The sequence below is a fragment of the Grus americana genome, chromosome 2, assembly GCF_028858705.1.
Source record: "Grus americana isolate bGruAme1 chromosome 2, bGruAme1.mat, whole genome shotgun sequence".
Classification (NCBI taxonomy): domain Eukaryota; kingdom Metazoa; phylum Chordata; class Aves; order Gruiformes; family Gruidae; genus Grus; species Grus americana.
The window spans coordinates 36,192,587-36,210,347 of NC_072853.1; positions in this window are offsets into that span (position 1 = coordinate 36,192,587).

The window sequence follows — 17,761 nt, forward strand, 5'->3', positions numbered from 1 at the left end:
TTCATTCTCTGCCAAAAGCTGTGTAAGCATGAACCATAATGAGGGTAGTTGTAGGATCACAGAGTAGTGGTGGAGCAGGTAGCCTGTCTGCAGCAGAAAATAAGAGACAGAAGGGCAATATGTATGGAAATACCCCTAATTGAGGACTGCAGCTCATGGAGGTAGCTGGCACGTCTTCTAAACGCTGGTCTGGCTACCCTCTCCCCAGACCTTTGTCCTAGCTTGCAGACATTTTTTTCTACTATAGATTTCAGCGTAAAGTAAACTGCAAGTATCTGCGTCCTTGAACAAAATTTTAAAAAGTATAGATTAGTCTTTATGGATGGTTCAGCAATCTTCAGAATTGCGGAATTTGTAATAGCATCGATAAAAATGTTTACAACCGTATAAGTAGAAACTAAGTCACTGGTTCCTGACAGCTGTGTTATTTATTCTAGGCCTGATGTTTCATTCCTAATATTCTTCACTAGCTGCATCTTCCCATGTAAACTGAATCATAAAAAGGGTAGGAAGAAAAAGGAGCCAGCAAGTCACTCTTCTTCTTGTTTGTGGCTCTGTCCTCCTTGCACTGCAAATCGTGTCACTGCGGGCAAGGTGAGGGATGGACTTTGCCAGCGGAATTTCAAAATCTTCAAAGGTCATTTGAACAGTTTCTCCAAGTCAGCTGGAAACTGGGGGCCTCTCGCATCCTGTGAGTTTAGAGAATTTTAGGTTATTTTCTTTGCTTTTTTTATTCAATTACTTAATTATAGAATCTATAAATATTATTGCTCAAAATAACCTTTCCTGGTAGATTTAGAGAAAGAGAGGGGGAGTGATACAAAATTAAGAGATTAAATTGAATTAAGAGGCTTGAGTTTTTTCCTTCCTTTCATTTTTACTCTTTCTATCTTTGAATGTTTAATCTGATATATCAAACATCATAAGATAATGATTTCTCAAATGTCTGGACACTTTTAATGCTCTTTTACTTTTTTTTTTCTTCTTTAACCTCTTTGTGACACAGCATCTCTTCTCACTCTGTCTCAGAGTGCTAATCCTACTGCATGGCCGTAGAAAGTAAAATGAGAATTTACCATCAAGTTCTATGACACAGGTCAAGCTACCATGGAAAGGCTTTAGTGGTCGGACCAAGAAAGATTTGCCCAGATTTGCTGGTGTGACAGTGAGCTGTGGCTGCTTGGGAGAGGCACCCACAGGGGCAATTCTTGGGGGAGCCTGGGGGGGCAGCTGCTGCCCATACCCAGGGCAAGCCCCAGGCAGCGGGTGGGTGCGTGGGCAGCGCAGGCAGTGAACACCCCCACCACAGCCCGCCCAGGGCCCCCGCCGTGCTGCCAGACTGCCCGGAAAAATCACGGAGGTGAACTCCCACCCTATGAGGTGGGTCTGCATTTTTGCAGCTCCCCTTATAATGAAGTGAGCTGGGAGAAAGCTCTTTTTATTTATAAGAACGGAAATTGTGTGTAAAGTCCTTAAAATCAAGGAGGCCACAGCTGGGTACTTCATGTGCTCTTAAAAGCTTTTCCAAGTCGAAGTTGTTTCTCTGTCCTTCCTATGCTGTTTCCATAGCGAGTCACACCTACTGCCACTTTAGGCAATTGGCCTAATTCCTGAAATTTCTGAATTTTAATTTCTCAGCTCAATAGCTCGAGCTCTTTATCATCTGAATATTGAAGGGGATTGCATGGTTTTGCAGGAATAAATTTTTCTTTTTTAGCTTCTAGGTTATACTGTTCTCAAAGGAAAGTGAAACACTATGTTCAGAATATTAGTGCAGCTCATTCTTCGCTTTCTCCTTTATTATGAAATATTATTTATTATAACTTAGATATAACATTATTTGATAAACAAAACAATAATTCATCTTTTATAACAAATTGTAAAAATAATGTTCTGTAGATAACAACTCTTGTCTGTTATGTTTTTCAGACTTAATCTATTACTATAGCCAGCAATATATAACAATAATTACAGTTTTATCTTGAGCTGTGGTGGTGAAAAAGATTGCGAGAGTATTAGGATAAGCAAACTTGTAAGAAGTGTAGCTGTTGCTAGAGGACAGGTTGATTTAATGACTTAACTTCAACTGTGTTTTGCCCTTGTGTGTTTTGTTTTTTTCATAAATGTATATAGAATTCATTCTCATTGGTGGATACAGTTTGGAGGCATGGAGCACTGAAACTAAATACTGCTGTTTGACTACGTGCATTTTTTGCTGACAACACATCACGCATCGTTGCATAGTTGTGTAAGCAGAACCTATTTATCAAGGTTCTCAATCCTTAAGTTTTCAGGTTTTATTATGTTAAAAATGATGAGTTACTGAATCAATTTTCATGAAAACAGAGTCTGGCAGAAATCAGAGGAAAAGAATGTCATCTGTCAAGCAAGAGATATGACAAAGTTGAACCAACCAGCATTTTAAAATGTTTTTTTAGCATTGTTTTCCAAGGAACTGAGAGCCCCATGAATGCTCGTACACCCATTTCCTTCTCCTCCCCTGTGATATTCACACCAATTGTCCAAATTTGGCAAAGATTTATTGGTGAGGTTTTAGTTTCATAAGAAGTGACTGCTGGCTGGAGAAGAGAGGTCCTAGCCAGTGCCTCATCCCTTGACCCCCTCGGAGCGGGGCTGGCCCCGCGGGGAGCCGGGCGGCGCCATCCCTGGGATTACCCCCTGGGAAGCAAGAGCTCGAGGATGTAGCACGGAAAGGTGAAGGAAAGCTGGCATCATAGTTAGGTAAATACAGTATCACTTCTGTTTTAAAATTAACTTTTAGTTAGTGAATTGTTGGTATTGCTGGTCAGCGTGGGTTAGACTTTCAAAGGTATTTAGGTGACCGAAGTTGCAGCTGGGTACTTACTGTCCTTCATAAGGGTGCTTGCGGTATAAAACAAACAAACAAACAAACAAGCAAACAAATGTAAATGGCTATAAATGCTTAACCAGATGTGGTGCTTTTAAATAGCCCATTGGAGCTCACATTGACAACTTCGACAGTTCAGTGATGACAGCCTTCTGGTTTTCTCAGGCTTAGGCTTGTCCATGCTCTTTCACTTGGACTTTAAACAGAGGTTGAAAGGAAAAAGAAAGGAACTATCTTCCTTCTTCTGTTCTCATAGATGCTCCTGCTAGGGAAACTCACACCTTTACTGCATGATGAGAAGCAGAAGTATTTGTAGTTGGAAAATGTGAATTCTAGCAGTTGATCTGTTCTAAAGATTGAAAGTAAGATGCTTCTTGCAGTATGCGACTGCAGTGACTTACCAATGAAAATTTTGGTTGACCACGAGAGACAGGGAAGTTCTCTCATCGTATGGCAGGTAAATAAGAAAGCAGCATCCTTAGCCTTGCTGATGAAGATGTGAGGAAGGTCACTGGTACGCACGTTCAGCTGAACCCCAGTTGGTGGTTGATCCAGTGTGGATACTGGAACTGCCACTCGGGCAGAGACACCGGAGCTGTGGCTCTGTGCCACACGAGTGCCACTACGTGCTCCTATGATCAGCGTGAGTCCAGAGGCAATTTGGTGGTTCTCACAGAGCGCGGGGCCTCAGCTGACCCTAACCTGCACCGGGAGGTGCTGTGAATTTGGCCTGTGAGTCTCCCAGCTGAGCGCTGGCTTTCCATAGCCGGGGTGACTCACTCACAACCGTGCTTTCCCTAACCCATCCTATTTGGGTGTATTTTTCTGCTCTGTGGGATACTGTGGCTTCTCCTGCTGGAAATACTGCTGGTAGCGTTTCTTACTGGAATATTTTTACTAGCTTGGGGGAAGCCTCGGCTTTAATGAAGGTTGTTACAATTTCGGACTCAAATGTATCTGATTTATTTTAAAAAAATGAATAAAAGTTAAAAACCTCTCCCTGATTAAAACATGATTTCATCTAGAGGAAAATTACTTTTAATTGCTCTGTGTAAACCTTAAAATCTTTACATGTGACTTGTATTAATTATAGTTAGCAAACCTTTACTTGTGTGCACTGAATTGTGCAGAAGCAGTGCAGTTGTTTGTTGTTAGGCCACAAACTTTTATAGACTGCATATATTTTACAAACTACTTTAAAAGCCCATGTAAAATAATAAGTAATGCCTTACCTTTAATCTAAATTTATAATAGGTGTAGAAGGGCTTCCTAGAGCACGTATATAATCATTACTCATTAGATACGTTGTACAGAACCACACGGGTTGAAAGTAAGCTTTTTAAAGCATTTTACACTTCTTTCCTGAGCTCGGTAAGTATTCCAGTTGCATGTTATGATTTGTAGCTCAATATTTTTCTTGTATGTATTTCATATTCTTTATTAACCATGCACTTGGTCTAATAGTGCTAATCTGTGGATCCCCTCACCTTTTGTAGTGTGTTTGACACATACAAAGCAGAAAATGGATGTGTTGTTCAAAAAACTCGTGACAAAGGAATTGGCTGTTGCATTCTGGTTTTGTTCTCTTTGATAATGATACATCAATAAACCCAGGGAAATTAGGGATTCTTGTAACTTTTTGAGAATAAAGATTCCATGGAATGCTAAGAGCAAAGCTGTTTAATCCTCGTTTGAGGCACAGAATTCACATTGTAAATGGTAATTTTATTAATTTTTAAAAGCATAAGTTTCCCTTATGTTTTCACCTTAAAAATGTTCTTTATTTCCTGTCCTAAACTGTTAATGTGTTTCTTTGCTGAACGGTTTCAACCTACATTTCAGATACAAATAAAGTTGATCCCACTGGGTAGTTTAAACATCGTATTAGTTTTGTAAGTCACTTAAAAAAAATTCTGGCAAGCAAGTTGCCAGTATGATTTTAATGTTGTTCTACAGTTTGACTTTCATGTGTGTTTAGTATTCAACGAAAAATATGATCTTTTGCTGTGTTTGGAGAGCTGTGCTTTTAGAATAACATTATTGCTTTAAAATAATATATGTATATGTGTCTCCCACTTTGGCCCTTTGCGGAGCTTAACAGAGGCATCCTGTTGCGTGCCTCTGCCAGGGAGATGCACTCGGCAATCCGGCCGTCGCTGGCACCAGATTTGGAACCCAGTGCACATACTCACCAGGGCCTCATTCCTGTTCGCAATTTAAACTGTTCCTGACCACGGCAGATGAAGCAAGCAACGCAAAGACTTTATCAAGATGGTTTCTGGAGCAGTTATATTTCGCTTTTAGAACTTGTAAAAGCAATGGCAAATTATTAGCCTCCTATTTGCAGTTCTACAGTCTTAAACGTTTGCCCTTCCAAGGTGCTTTGGGAGTTTTGGTGACTACATTGTCAGGTTTCTTTCTCCACCTCGGGAGAGGTTTCTTTGTATTTGACTAAGTCTCTTCCAACATCAGGGGACCAGAGGGCTCTTCTGAGCTTGCTGAAATCAGCAGCCAGCAGATTCCCATTCGTTGAGAAACATGCCAACACCTTTTGCCTTTATTTATTTATTCAGGTGGGAATTTTCTGTTATTCTCACTCCACTTTCTCCCAAAAGCTTAGTTTGAATAATTGTGTAATCAGGCTCAATCATTTTTCTAGGCTGCTTCCACTTGAATGGAAGATATTCCAGGTTAGCAATTTAAATTAGCAAATTATTCATAAACGACTTGGACAACAAGGTGAACAGCAATGAGAGCAGGCTGTGAAGAGTAGCACAAGGACATTATGAGACACGTCACTAGACAATAAAATGACAAATGAAATTCTGCAGAGATAAATGTAAGCTGCCAGACCCTGGGCAAAATAGTTGTAGCTGTACGTGGAAAGTGATGGGCACTGAGCTGACTCTCGTCATTCAGAAATGAGATCTCGGCATCAAAGATAATTCCAAGAAAATTTCTTCAGTTCTCGGTAATGCCCCCCCAAAAATGAATGTTCAGCAGTGTTAGGAATCAAAAAAGTTTACGTGGGTTCAAGAGGAGGATGGACACATACTTGAAAGAGCTGTACTGAGGGTTGCTACACAGATGAACTCTGTCAGGCTCAGGAAATCCTCTGAGCAGGAATAGCAGGAAGCTGGGAAAATACTGGAGAAATGGCACATGCTTGTTCTGTTCTTGCTCTTCTGTGTCCATTTATGGCCATCGTTGGAGACAGCACCAGGGGGATTGTTGGTCTGAACCAGTGTCGTGGTCCTTCTGTTCTCAACACCCCCTTTTTCTCGTTAGACTTAATCATACAAACTCTATTGCATATGGCTTCTTTGAGACATACTTAGGCTTATGGTGTTGTAGCAATTTTAGAAATACTATCAGGATTCAAAATGTAGTACAGATATATTACCCAGGCTGTCATTAATATAATTTGCTTGTGATGTGTTCTTTGTGTTTATAGTCCTTATTCCTGTCTTTCTTCCTTGTGCTCTTGTGTCTCCTCTCTTAATCTGGTCCAGCACCCAGTGAGATTTCTGTGGAGGCAGATGAGACCTCATGTTGCTTTACCAGAAATGTTAATTTTCATTGAGATTAAAAATATTAAGGAAACAGCATAATTTTAGTTTGTAATTGATTTTTTCTCTTTATTTTAAAGTTAAAAGTAAACATCCAGTTAGTAAAAAACCCCAAATCTAGATATTTAATTTATATTACTGACTTAAAAAGAATGACATTACTATGATGCTGACCTAGACATCACAGTGAGCGTAAGTGCCATTGGTTTTATAAGTGCTTGTCCAGTACACTGGAGTGCTTGTTCTCTGTTTAAAAAGGAAAGCTTACCAATAAACCAATAAAACTGAAGTTTTTCAGCCCTGTCTCCTGCAACTTTACTCCAGCCACAAGTCCTAACATTTCTTGCATTTCTGCTCGGTGGTATTGGAAAAAAAGGTCTGTTGAGATGGGCACGGATGTTTATGGGGATGCAAAAGCGGTGACCTACCTCCCGTGCTGTTGTGCAGAGTACGTTACCTGCAGGCTTGCGTACCCACAGAGAGATCTGGGGCTGGCCCAGAGTCTGTGTCTGGGTCCATGTCAGCACGGCACTTGGTGTGGGATGTCTTCCAGCAGATGTGCCTGTTAGGTCCTGCACATCTGGGCACCCATCTGTTTTACTGGTGGCCCTAAGGCTCGCTGGAAGGCAGGATGCTGTACTGCATCTGCAGGCGTTCCAGGCTAAATCAGAGGTGGTCTTCAGTCGCAGCGCTGGAGTTAATTGTTTATAAAGCTGCTGAAAGGTTCCTACTAAATTTCATTTTTTAAAAATATCTTTCCCTCTTCCGTTTTATTTCCTTCCTTTTTTTTTTTCTTTTTCTTTTTGGGTTTTAGCTGTTGCACTTGGCAAGTTTCTTTCCTAGCATTTGGAAATAATTGTTTTCTAAATGCTACCCAGGTTATCTGCCAAATTTAACACCTTAAAAGGAAGTGGGGGTGGGGGACGAGAGACCTACCTGGGAATGGAGTGAATGTAGTGAGCCTTTACCAAGTGCTAAAAAGGAAACTTCCCAAATATAGCACCTAAAATCAAAACCATAAAGTTCCCTAACATTAACTGTAAAATACCACACGCTATCATCTAAATGGTAAAAAAGACCATTTTGCCCAGCATCATAATCTCTTTCTTTCTTTCTCTACCAAATGATAAAGCACGTGTGGCTTTTATGTTTTGTTGTTGGTTTTTTTATCTTCTAGAGAATGAGGGAAATACAATTGGGGGAGATAACAATTTTATTTAGGTGTTACTAGAAAATCCTACCAGTTCATGAGAAAGCATGATCAGTCTGGCAAACATTTGTTGTGGGTTTTTTTTAAAGAAAATAAGAACAAAGCAGTATCCACTGATGACACTAAAAGTGACCTCATTGCAGACCTTGCAATGGTGTAATCAACCAGGAGGTTCTATGACAGAAGCAGTTTTACTGGTGGTGCAGGAACAGGAAAAAAGTTTAATCCCTTCTCCTTGGTGGTGGAGAGGGGAAGGTAGCCCAAGGTATTGTGTGTTCCTGCTGTTTGTGATCGTAGTGAGCTTCAGGAGGGGCTCACTGCAGCCGAACATGCGTTACAGCAGCCCGGGGACGGCTCTGAGGTGTGGGTATTAGTGGCAGAGTAGGGCTTTTATGGAGAACAGCTCGGCAAGATAAGAAATCAGGTTCCTTGCCCTTAGAACATCGGTGCCTGTGGGTGCTGGGAGTCAGCCGTGGCCAGTTACCTTTTGGTCACCCTTGCGTTTGGCGACGTCTGTGCAAGAAGTCACCCTCCGCCGGTACCTTCCAGCCCCAAGAGATTATTTCACAGTGTCCCTGACTGCGTTTAACATCTGTTTCCCACTCGCTTTTGTCAGGTTTTGAGGTGGGCGCTCAGACGGGGACAGCCCTCGCACGACAAGGAGCTCATTGAAGCTCCTGGCCACCTCCGCAGCCTGGCCGGGGAACGGTTGGCAACCGCCCTGCGCCTGGCTGCAAAGACGCGCCTTCGGATCCGTACGTGCGGGGAAAATTGCACGGCGTTGGGTAACGCTTCAGAAAGAAGGGAATAAAATCCCCCGTAAACCACTTTCTGTACTACTTTGGTCTTTGTGGGGTTTTTTTATTCCCTTTAAAATGGTGGTAGCATTTTGGAGAAGGGGGCTGTTGGTTATCATGCCTGGTACAATAGTGCTTCTTTAGCTGCTTGGACTATAACTGCTACCATCATGTATTTAATAAAATAATAACAATAATATTTAACCAAGCAAATGACTTCAAAAGTAGTAGAGAAAAATAAAAGGGGATATGTACTTTCATGACTTCCCTTCAATTTAGATCTTGTCTTTTTCAATAATTTGAAGTAGTTTCCCTCATATTCGATGGCATATTTTGCATATAACAACTTCTCTGTAATAGATACTTTATGCAATTTAGATGTAATTGTTGATACATTAACAACTCAAGGGAATTTAATTAGTTTTTGTAAAGCTTTACTAAAAGTTAAAAATAACCTAAGATGCCAATTATAATAAGGACAACTAAGTTACTCTTGTTTAAAAGTTGAATTTTTTAAATTAAAATTACTTAATTACATTGTAAATCAGCTGTTCTGTATTAACATCTAAGCCCTTATGTTACTGCTAGCTTGATTCTGCTGCCAGAAGTCTCTGGTGTCTGCTGTCTTTATCCCTAACTTTGGGGGGGGGGGGGGATATATATAGGACCATTTTTTGAATCTCTTTTGCAATGGCTTGGAGGGGCAGAATAAGTCGGAGCAGAATATGCAGTAGTGGGCTCTTTTGATGCTGGTGTGTTATAGGAGCCTCTCCCAGAGAGAGAGAATGTTCGCCACAGCAGCTTCTGCAAGCTAGGTCGTCTAATTATGGTTGAACTATGATATATGCTAAAACATATATGCTTTTTCCTTATGGGCTTTAATAGAAAATGCGTTTTAAATGTAGACGATTACCAGTCTTGGTAAAGTTTTCTTTCCATTAGTAAAGAGAGCACTGCTGATCTGAAAAGCTGTCAGGTCATTCACATACCAGCATTACATCAATTGACTTTTGAATATTTTTCCATTAGAAAAGACTCCATTTTATTCCCTCGCTGAAGTGGCAGACTTTCAGCTTGTGCGGTTTTTCCATTTATTGAGTTTTGCAATAAAAGAGTTTTTGAAACAGATGTCAGTCATTGCTTAGGCATTGTGAGAGAACTGTTTTCTTCTGCTCTGTGCTATTATTATTATTTTTTTTTAAGTTAGAGGAAATTCTTGTCCTTTCCCCTCCCTAACTTTGTCACTTTTTAAAGCCTTGAGTAATTTTCTAACCTATAATCTGGTGTCAGAACAAATATGACCACCAAACCCTGATTTCATAGAAGTGTTTCAGACTGGCCATTGTTCTCAGCAGGAGCGGGACTGGATTAGGTCTCTCAATTGTAACCCAGAAAGAAGGGAGTGGATGCATTACAGAAGCATGGTTTGTATTAGCATCTTCCTTAGGGTGTGGAGTGGACCTGTTAACACTTTCTTAATGTTTAAATTTGTGCAATGAGTAGTGTCCGGTATGGATTTATGGTGCACAGAACAATGGACTTGAAGGGATTTTTTTTTTTCTTTTTTCTTTTTTTTTGCAAGAATCCTATTCAGGTAGAAAGATGCAGAATAAGATTTTGGATCCTGATCCTAAAATACACATATATGTTTCATATGGAGAGTGGTTTTAAGACAAATTGAATATCTTCAGGCCATCGGATCTTCGCTTGTCATAGATAAGCAAAGTGCTATTCACATTTCTGTGTATATAGGGCATATATATATATACAGACACTTAAAAACCTGAGATTTACTATTTTATTATTCTTTAGCAGACTGCATTTGCCCCCTGTCTTTTTTTTTTTTTAAAAGCCAGTTTTTCTAAAGAGGATTTTAGTTAAGTTTGTTTGAATTATTTGAATGATTAATTCTAAATTTTAAGACAGTCACATAGTTTTATTCTAAAGTAAATTGTCTCCGTAAGGAAACCATATTTTGGATTGATGTCTGTTTGGGAGGTAAACCTTTGTTAATTCATCTCAGTGCTTCAGTGTTATTTTTAACATCAAAGAACACCATTTCCAAAGGTGAGAGAACACAAAGCATCCCATATTTATAATTTATAGGGGCTAGGACTGTGACCTAATGTAAACTTGAAGAGATTTAGTATAAAAATATCCTTAGCTTGAGGGCAACGTTTTGAAAACTTTGTGGATTTTCTCTTTTATCCTGGCCCAATCTACAATCATATTTCTTTGTTATTATTTCCTCTTAGCATTAAAGTACAATTGACATTGATAGATATCAAGGAGAGGCTGAACTTCACAAAAAAAAAAAAAAAGAGAGAAAAAGAGATGTGTTGTTGGCACAGAAATACCGTCAGTAGAAGAGTTCCTGGCTGCCTTTTATTCGTCTGCCGACAGCTAGCGAGCACGACGGGGCTCTTGCTGCCTGCTTTTGGCTCACGTGGATTTGCAATAAACAGCTCAGCTATATATTTATTTTCAAGGTTAATTCAATTCATTGAAGATAACTACTCCCAACTTGTGAATACTTGTTAGTTAATGGAAAGCTGCAGATGTAAAGATTAGCTCTTAATTTCATGCCAACAAATTAATACAGCTGTGCGGTACTGTCTTTTCCACAGGTGTGTGTGTGTACTAGGACTGTCTGAACCTCCCTGTAACTAATAGCCCATATATAATTTGGAAGAAGAAATCTTCAATGGAAGACCCCCAGGGAATAAATGGGAAGTCTGTAAGTAAACAACTTGTCAGCCCTGAGAAAAAAAAGTTACGGCTTTTAAAGTGGTAATTATTTTTGTTGCAACCAAGTGGCTGGGAAGTTTTAGAAAGCTACACGCACTTTTAATGATTGGAAGCAGTGAATGATGACATTCATCGAGAGGTGGAGGCTTATGCTAAAGCTACAGAAAATAAGTATAGATTTAAAAATATTCGTCCTCAGTGATTCATATTAGAAAATGATGGTTGTTGTTTTCTTTAAGAAATATTTGGCTTGCTGCATTTATATTGTTAGCATTTTGATCTATTAGAGAGTTTTCATCTTGTTGATTGAAGTTGCTTCTCTTTGCCTGCGTGAATATATGCAAATATTGCTTCTGGGAGAAGCGGGTGTAACTCCTAGCTGCCAAGTCTTATGAACAGTAGCAAAATTTGCGTTTCTTAAAAAAAATCTTTAGCAGCATTGTTGTTTTTTGTAAATGCCCGTTTATAAAGTCACAATAGTAAGAAATTTTGCAAATTATCAGACGTGGTTAATAATATTTCATGTACGATCAAATGATTAGTGTGTGTTATGGATTTGTTAGTTTAGTTTGTGATATCATTCTTGGCACTCAGTGAACATCAAAATGCAACATATATGTTTTTATTCTGGATTGTTTTAGCAGAAACGGTGCACGTTGAAATTGCCTTATTTTTACTAGTTGTAAAATAACTCCAAAACCTATTATTTAGTAAATTTGATTAGATGTATTTCCTGCATTTTTTTCTGGTTTATTTTCTACATTTGACAATACTCTGCACCATCTCTCACTCCTCCCCTTGAATATCCAGTTTCCCCGATGCTTGTGTTAGTTTTTCACATAGCAACGGAGCAGAAAGAACTAAGCCACCTAATAATAAGCCTGTTGTGTTGCGTGTTTTTGTTACACTTCTCGCCCAGTGTCGTTTTTACTGTCTGAAGCAATATGGCTTTGATTATTTTCCAATGTTCATTTGTTCCACAGCCTGTCTCTATGTGTACGTTTGGGTATTTATGTGTGAAAAGGACCAATTTACTCCTAGAGAAAGGGGTGGCCATGGTTACCGACTGGTGCTAAACAGGGATGGGATGGTCCTCTTTGCAGTTGCAGTCCCAGAGCTTTCAGCACCACCCAAGCCCGGTCCTCATTCTGTTCGGCATCAGGCTTTCCTCTATGCATGAAAAGCCTTTTCCCGAAGCTGCTGGGATTTTCTGCGGCTTCCACTGCAATACTGCCTCTCTGTATGCCCGGCATAGCCCGGGCTTCGTGTGCTGCAGTGGGTTTGGGTTGGGTAATCACATGCTGGAGCTGTATGTAATGACAAATGTAACTGTCACTTAACATAACAGGAGTATTAAGGGAAATATTTGTTCATGGTTTGGCACCACCAGCACTCCTGTTGGGGTTATTCATTCCATTCCTTCTTTTCACCACTTAGTCCAGAGAGCCTGTAAAACACTTCATCTGCTCAGAATTTCCCTTTGCGTTACCCAAGTGGGTGGTAGTCATGGATGCTATCAGGATTATCAAAATCTAAACCAGCAACTGCTGAACAGCCTTGCTGCTTGCACAAGCACTCAAGCTTCTGTAACGGTGAGGACTGGAGAGCCCAAAGGTATATGGCACAGGGCAGAAGTACCACTGTGGGCTGTGACTCTTCTGATTGCCCTGTCATTGGATAGGTTTAAAACTGCGGTAGTAAACTGGGGAATCAAATCCTGCAATTAGGCCTCTCTTTAATTCATTCATAATTGGACAGACTGCTGTATTTGCAACAGTCAGTTGACCAACATGGAGATTTCTTAAAAGCAGTAGTCAGAAGGCAAAATAGTCTTAGTGAAAATAAAGAAAATGGTGTGAGCGGTGGATTTGTTTATTCTGCTCTGTGTGTGTGCACGCAAGAAAGAAAGAGAGGGTGAGGGATAGATTAACACCCTGCACTTACAACACAGAAACTAAAAGCTATTTGGGATTTAAGAGCCCAAACACATGCAGCAACTCCTAAAACCTGGTGGTAGTCCACAGGAAAAAAGGAAATCTTTTCTACAAGTGCCAGTTGAAAGGTACTTTAATTTTAGAACTGGTCAATGCAAACTATGCTGTGGAAGCAATTTCAGGTACATATGGGTAAGGGAGGAGCTTTAGTCAGCAGCTGAGAATTGAAAGTGTGTAATGTTTTGGGGAAATAGAGCTAGATGGACAACAGAGGAAGTACCAGGAGAAGGAGAAAGGAAAATGAAAACAGTTTATCAGACAGCAGTATGAGAGAGTAGAGGAGTAGGTCCTTTGCCACTGTCTTTGGCCAAGATTTCTCTGTTAGATGAGAAAGAGGATGATGTTTCATATGGGAATGCAGTCCATCGGTGTTAATGTGCACAAGAGGATACCACGGTAAGCCCAGTAGGCTAACTTCTGCTCTCTATTATGTTCATATAGCTGAGAGGGGATTTTAGCATCTAAGCAACACTTTCGTTATCTGGAGAAATGGTCTTAATGGTACCATCATGTATTTGGTTCACATTCTGTAGGAACGGACTTGAAAACTTGTGCTTGCAAACTTGAATGTTCCATCTGCTCCTGCCTTTCTTTTACTAGGTGCCTGAGAAAGAAGCATAACACAAATCTGAGGCTGGCTAGACAGAGGATATCAGTGTATTTACCCTGCCTGAAAAAGTCACTGATGCTCAGTTTCTTTCTTTCCAAGTCCAAAAAAGGCTTTGAAGCTTGTTTGCTAATGATATATGCACCCATTAAAGATGTTCCACTCATATTTTATTGAGCTGACGTAAGAGTTCTTGAATCTTTGTAAGTGGTGGGTTATTTTTAATTTGCATCTCTGTAGTAATAAATTGGTTGTTGATTTCAGCCCAATTTGTCAGTGAAGCAGAAATCTCAGTGATAAACTGGGAGGTGCTCTTGAGTCTCTGGAGGGACAAGATGCATTGCAGAGGGATCTAGATAGATTGGAGCAGTGGTGGTGATTAATGGGATGAAATTTAACAAGTCCAAATGCCAGATTCTGCACCTAGGATGGAGTAATGCCAGGCACAAGTATATATTGGGAGAGGAGTGGCTGTGGAGCAGCCCTGCAGAAAGGGATCTGGGTGCCCTGGCAGCCAGGAGGGCAACCCGCATCCTGGGGTGCATCAAACACAGCGTAACCAGCCGGTCAAAAGAGGTGATTGTCCACTGGGTTCAGCGTTGGTGCGGTCTCACCTTCAGTACAGTGTGCAGTTCTGGGGCCCACAATTACAGAAGGATGTGAAGGTCCTTGAATGCATCCAGAGGAGGGCAACAAAGCTGGTGAAATGGCTGGAAGGCATGTCCTGTGAGTAGCAGCTAAGGACTTTGGGCTTGTCTAGTTAGAGAAAAGGAGGCTGAGGGGCAACCTTATTGCTCTCTGCAGCTTCCTGAGGAGGGGAAGTGGAGAGGGAGGTGCTGGGCTCTTCTCCCTGGCATCCAGTGATAGGACGTGTGGGAATGGTTCCAAGCTGTGCCAGGGGAGGTTCAGACTGGACATTAGGAAGCATTTCTTTACCGAGAGGGTGGTCAAACCCTGGAACAGGCTTCCTAGAGAGGTGGTCGATGCCCCAAGCCTGTCAGTGTTTAAGCGGCATTAGCACAATGCCCTTAACAACAGGCTTTAACTTTTGGTCAGCCCTGAAGTGGTCAGGCAGTTGGACTAGATGATTGTTGTAGGTCCCTTCCAACTGAAATACTTCTATTCTATTCTATTCTATTCTATTCTATTCTATTCTATTCCATTCCATTCCATTCCATTCCATTCCATTCCATTCCATTCCATTCCTATTCTATTCTATTCTATTCTATTCTATTCCTACAACTGGGCTGCCTCAATGACTGGGCTGTTTCAACTCAAAGACTGTCCAAATGCTGTGCCGCTCACCTCACTGACCCTTCTGTAGATGTACTTCTTCACTTGACTGACTTTGGAGCAAACACCAGCCGAGTAGTATTGTTTGGCTTGCTACTGAAATCTGCAAGTCTGGTACATAGCTAACATGTTTACATTTGAAGTGCCATGCGTAGGGTGCCATCTCATGCCAGATTTGATATACTAGTGCTCCAATCTCTGTTTCAGTTTATAAGCCCTGTTCTTCACCATCCTGAGGGGGCTTTTCTGCCTGCCAGTCGTTTGCAATGAATCCCACTGCTCACACACACCTGAGAAGAAAAAAAAAATCACATCTTGTTTTAAATGTTTTTGACGTGGAGAACTCAGTTTGGATGTTAGAGAAAATCTGATTGTAAGGAAACTGACAATGGCTTGCAGTACACCTTATACCAAATTGGTTTAAAAAAATTGATGTAAAATTATTGTGGCTTATATTTGTGGTAGGCTAAATCTCTGACAGTCCCAAAGTTGGCATTGGCATAAATGTATTGCCCTAGAAACCCTCTAGAAGCCCCAGAAACATGACAAACCCTGATAATCAGAAGATTCTGGCTTGATATGCTTGAGGTATATTCACACATGTGTTAGAGGTACTCTAATGGCAACTTTTAAAAAGTCTCCAAAAGGGCATTGTAGAGGTAAGAAGGCATTCTATTTTATTTAATTTGGCTATTGATTTTTAAAATAATGTATATTTTTGCTCATTTGCAAGATTCAGCAAAAGGAAGTTTTCACAAGTAAATATTGGCATGTTTTCCGCAATTACTATACCCTATGGGAGTATTTGGGAGGGTATTTGTTCCCCGTCAGTCTCTCTTTGGTTGCAGTATTAGATTATTACATAGCATTAAATATCTTTCATTCCTGCCCCGTCCGGACTTACAGTTGAAAATTTTCATTGCAAAATTGTACACCAAGAAGTATTTTCAGCATCGAGTATTTTTGATGATGGACTTCGCCTGTCTGGAAAACAGAGCGAAGACTCTGAGGCCCTCAGCAGTCAAGTTAGATCCAAACAGTGTATACCCAATGAGCCAAGTACCCAATGAGCCAAGAAAGGAGGTGCTCGTAGTCTGCTTCAGCAGTTAATCTTCTCCAATTCCTCCCGCAGCCCCCAAACCTCAGCTTTCGGTCGGTGCTCTGGGCAGCCTGGCTGCATACTTCCAACTTCTTGCTCCTCCCTGCTCCTTGCTGGACACCACTCTCCTGCTTACCCCATGCCATGTATCAGAGAGCGGCACTTGCACCAAAAATTCACCTCCTACATCCGCTAATGGAAAGATGCAGAGCGAGTAGCTGGTTTGAGAAAGAAAAGGCAGGGGGGGAGAGGGGGGGGAACCCAAACCAAAAAACATCCAGCACCTGGCTGCAGCAAAATAATGAATTTTGCAGCAAACATGCGAGATTCTGTGGAATCTTGGAAAAACGCCAGACTCCACGACCACAGAAATGCTGAGTCCATGGGGCCCAGAGAGAGATGGCTGGGGCAGTTCACATCTCTCCGTCTTTGTTTCAAGCTCTTTGCAGTCTTACTGAGGCATCAGATTACACTCTCTTCACATTTTCAAGGTTATCTTCACTACCAAAAAGGCTAGAAAGTTCATTTTGTTTCAGGGCAAGCTGGGATTTGGCAGCGTGACTCTCCAGCCCGGAAGCTGTTTCAGGGGCCGCCGCCGCGGAGGTGGCACGGCAGTGCCTGCGGGCATGGCTGGTGACAGCCAGCCACGGCCTCCGGGTTTGAACAGTGTCATCGACGGCATGTTTGTCGTGCTGTCACATTAGGGAACAAAGTCTATGAGGAAAATGGGTGAAAATACAAGTATTTTACCTTTGGTTGAAAACTCATAGCATCGTCACCTGTGAAAATCATGTATATTGGTGCTACCTCAGTTTCTCTCAAAGGCTGGGACAGCACTGCACTCCCTTCTGCATTCCCTTGCTATTCTGAAGAAATGTGTAACGCGCTTTCTTTTTGGAAAGCTCTGCAAGGCAATAACCAACAAGCACCATGCAACTGCAATCCGTAGCTGAGCCTATAAAATGTAATCGCCCGCACCCTTCCCACTCCCCTTCCCCTCTCTATCTGCAATTGGTAGGATATTGGAAACATAAGCCACAAAACCCACTTATAACACTTGGGAAGTGTCAAAAATAATGAACAGCCGGAACTAGCTGATGTATTTAAATTCCTCAAATTGAAATGAGCTGCTGCTAGGCAGTCTATGGTAACTGCTCAATCAGGAACTATTAGTAGAATTGTTTCTTTAAAAACATTTTAGTGAAAATACTCCTGAAAATTGTAAGCTGTTTGTGGGCAGTTCGAAGAGCATACCTTATTCACTACAAACTATTCATTCAGCTGGGTTTGCAATAACACCATGGAGGAATTCTTGTTGCTTAAAATGTACTTTTCCTAATCGGTGGCAGAAACCCTGCAGTGCCGTAGGCAACGATGCTTGCAGCACTGACACAAGTACTCCGACCCACAGCTCGTAGTGTTGGGCATATTCACCTTTGCAGAACCAGAGCCTAAACACAGCATTCATTGTAACTCTTATATTTAATGAGCGTTTGTAATTTTCTGCCAATGATACTGGAAACTAATCCCACCACCAGCAGAACTCTTAGTGCGTTTTCCGCACGCACACATCAG